Source organism: Benincasa hispida, unplaced genomic scaffold (assembly GCF_009727055.1).
Source record: "Benincasa hispida cultivar B227 unplaced genomic scaffold, ASM972705v1 Contig591, whole genome shotgun sequence".
NCBI classification, from domain to species: Eukaryota; Viridiplantae; Streptophyta; class Magnoliopsida; order Cucurbitales; family Cucurbitaceae; genus Benincasa; species Benincasa hispida.
This window is the reverse complement of record NW_024064953.1, coordinates 58,977-63,248: the sequence shown is the minus strand read 5'-3', so window position 1 is coordinate 63,248 and position 4,272 is coordinate 58,977.

Below are 4,272 nucleotides of genomic sequence, written 5' to 3'. Positions count from 1 at the left end.
CATTACTTTTCATACATTCTTAACATACGCTAGGATTATCAAAACTCATTTAAAACACAAGTATAAACTTTAGTTCCTTGGAAAACCCACCAGCGTTAGCATGAAATTCATTTAAAATGCATGTCCCTTTTGTGAACATGTTTGAAAACATATAGTCACTCACTAATCCTTGGGCTTGGTTCTTCCTAAGCTTTGTAGGCCTCCCAAATGGACGTAGCTCATAATAGCAAACCTCCATATAATAATACGAGGTCACTCACTAATCTTTGGGCTTGGTTCTTCCTAAGCTTTGTCCCTTTTGTGAACATGTTTGAAAACATATCAACATATCATAATACGAGGTCATTACGCAAACCTCCATCCTGAATGAAGCTGTTCACAACCCTACCTACACACATGGTAGATAGTCAACATTTCACATTTAAACTGTTCATAACCTTTTGTGCACATAAATCCCCCTTTATGGGCTCAGAAGCTAGGTCCGTCGGCCCTTTGACCATCCCATGCAAGGTTCCTCCCACAGGCTCAGGAACTAGACCTCTCAGTCCCCTGACCATCCCGTGTGATTCCATCTCGAGCTCATGAGCTAGGTTTGTTAACCCCTCGACCATGCCGACCCCATGCTCTTCTCATGGTAACAAGCATTCATCCATATAATATAATTCAAATTATGCTAAAAGATTAAAATAAGCAACCACTCACAGTAATCTGTTGGGATTTCTCTTCCCTCCCAATTCACCTGGTTTTCTCTAGCCTTCTATTGAACCCATATTCAGATTCATTTTGAAGCTCATATTTCTCATTATTTCAGACCATATCTCAAGACACTTCTAAAAATATATCTAGAAATGCCTTAACTTTATTACCTTAAAGTTTAGCCTTGAAACTCCCACTTGAGACTTGAGAGTCTCAAGTTTTCTCCACTTGTCTCGACTGTCCCTTTTCCTACGAACACCTATTGGTTTCCTTTAATTTTGATAGCCCTTCGTATAGAATTTTCTCATAGCAGCCCTCATACAGAAACCACATTCAATTTGAAATATTTTTGTTCAAGAATCATTTTATTTGCACTAGTAGTCTGGGAGAACTTCTTGTTTGAACTTAGTGCTACTGCCTGTTCGCACAGCCTGCACAGCTCTTGCGTCCTTTGCTTTAATCAATGCAAAGATCAACACAACCCTTCTTCTAATCAACACAAAGCTCCTTCTGATTTTCTCTTAACCTCTTCTTTTATGTGATTCTTGAAGCGAAAGTGTTTTGTGAACTGAAGTGAAATTCTTGGCCTTATTTATAGGCGTTCCCACTTCTCCCGGTGTTGACACCTCCTTCTATCTGCATGCCCAAGCATCTCTGATAACGTAAAAAGAATGTTATGTTTTATCGCTTATGCACTACTGATGAATGGATGATGATTCAAGTTCTTAGCCTCAGCAACGGCGCCGAAAACTTCGTAACAAAAATTTATATTCTTTAGGCATGCACTTTGTTGAATGAATGAATGATTAATGGCGTTCTATGCGCTCAAGTGCTTTACGATAAATATATTACGATACTACGTTCTAGGTGTTTGCAATGATGATAATATGATTCGTAGTATGCGATGATGTAGTGTGTGTCACAAGTTTTCTTGCATTGAAACAGGTTATAATTCCAACGCAAGTTTCTCAGATTGACCTGAGGTCGAACACGGGGATTTTTGTTGTTATTGTGATACTAATGTGGTATAAGCGACCGATTTAACATAAAGAATAAAGAATTTGTTTGTGCAGAAAAGTAAATTGCGATGGTAAATAAAGTGCGAGGAAGTAAATTGCGTTGATAAAATAAATGTCTAAACTATTAATGATACAGGGTGAGGACTGGCTGTGAAGTTGTACAAAAGAATCTAATGAATGCGGTGGCAAGCTTGTGAATGAATCAGAAAAAGAATGAGAGTAGGAAGAGGACATCACAAGTTTGTCAATCCCGTTAAGGACGCAACTGAGGTTCCGCTTTCCCTTGGCTTACACCTTTCAGTGATCGGCCGCGTTCCTATATGTCTATGGTGAAACAGGGATGAACGTAATGAATGCAAGGTTGTTTCCATCTCTGGAAATACTTCTCACTTTTGTTAACGCATTCTTCCAACCTTCTCTCGATAGGTGGAATAACATCTTCACTTTTGCTCTCACAAGTGAAGATGCCATCGAACATGCTTTAGCTAAACTTAGTCTATTACCTTAACAAGGATTAACTCACTCGATTAATCCTTCCCCTTTACCCAGGGGATTAATGACACATGATGGAGAAATGGATGATAAATGTGTGGAAAGAAACAGAGAGATGATAATGATTACGATAATGATATTTAAATCTAGAGATCAACATTTGATACATGATTTTGAATGGGAGATTAAAGAAAGATGAACACAGTATATGAATGAAAGAATAGAAACAAACACAGAAAGAGTGTTAATGTCTTGACACAGATCCCTATCGGAGACGTTGTACTTGTCGGCGTGTGGATGAAATGGAGTGGAAAGCTTCCCTCTTAGGCTTGCTTTCCAGGTAGAAGTGACCTCTTGCACAAAGCTTCTTCTTCGGGAATGCAAAGAGTTTCTTGCTCAGAGACTCACCTTTCAGCCTTGTCTCGTCGTTCTCCTGGATTTTCTCTGTATTGTCTCTTCTAACCAACCTCTTTTACAATGAATTCGAGGAAGCTATTTATAGACCTTGGCTCTCTGTAATAGTGGTCCCACTTTGTAATTCTAATAATTCCCGCCATAGCGTAGTGGAAAAGTCCGCTCTGTTCCACGATCAATTTGTCAGAATCGTACAACAGAAAAGTTGTACACTTGTCAGAATGCTCCGCGAATGCGTTGCTCTTCACATCTTCAATCAATCCCCGCATGCAGTGTAGTTGTTTTGATCTATTGTTGATTACCACATGCGGTGGAAATGCGTTGATCGCTTGAATCCATGATCGATCGTCGCATGCGCTTCAATTGTGTTGATCTTCTTCGTTCTTGATCGATTGCTGCATGCTGAGTGGATGCATTATTCATTTTTTCCTCGAGCAATTAACGCATGCGGTGACCTATTTCCTGCAAAACAAAGACTTGGACATTCCATTTCGCTATCGCAATGGGGTTAATGGGTGTGTTCACGACACTTTACAATTTTCCTATTTCTAAGCCAATTTATATACTGTCGACGCAATTGTTCCTTCTTTTTGCCGCATAATCTAAATAAAATAACATAAATAACTTGTATTTCTACAAGTTATCAGTCTATTACTCAAGCTTCCAATGAAATCTCTTGCCACCACCAGCTTGAAGTGTTCGCTTCATCTTCAACCAATACAACACATTCAGTTTGCATGCCTTCTTCTTCGCCCACTTCAAATTGCATGGACTTCAGACATCCCTTTGATTGCTACATGCCCGGATAAGTCCATCAACCCATAATTCTCTTATCATCGCATACCCTTCATGGCCGCTGGTGGCTTAAAATCAGGTGAACGCAAATGCGCGATGCATGTCTTAGGTTATGCGTTATACTCATGCGTCGGTGGTCATACGATGGAATCGAATGTGTGCGTTGAACTCATATGCAATGACCATGCGTTCTTGTCACAAGTTTTCTTACGCTCTCGCCAAGTATAACGAGAACGCATGTTTCTCGGGTGATCCGAGGTCGAACTCAGGGACTTGTAGATAAATTTCTGCGGTGATATGTTTGCGGTGGATAAATAAAAGAATGATGAGGGTTGTAATCTATAAACTACTCCTACTCCTAACTAATAAACAAAGCAGTGGAAGTATGAATGAGAGGTAGAGACACGGCAACTGTTGACGCGTAGTAAAATGCATGGAAAAATAGATAAAATGTGAGGGTGTCTTTATTGCACACTGAGCTCTACCGCAAGGGCAACCCCAGCCAGTGCAAAGCTATGCGATCATCCTACACACACTTGTGTCTAATTCTAGAACACGTGCGATGTATATGTGATAGTGTCGAGAGGCCTTATTTTTAAGTCTCTATTCCTACTCATGTGCTCCCACACATAAACAAAATGACCGCATACCACCGTATCCTACTTCTAGACGCATGCAATATCCTGTCCGTAGGGTGCATACGCTGTGTAATAGCAAACAAAGCTTATATCTAAGTTTCCCATTCTTGCTTATGCGATCTGATCCGCTCTCTCGAGTCTTAGATATGGTTTTTAGATTACTCTCCTAAGTATGCCTAAATGATGAATGATGCGCTCATAAGACAAGGTAATCGCAT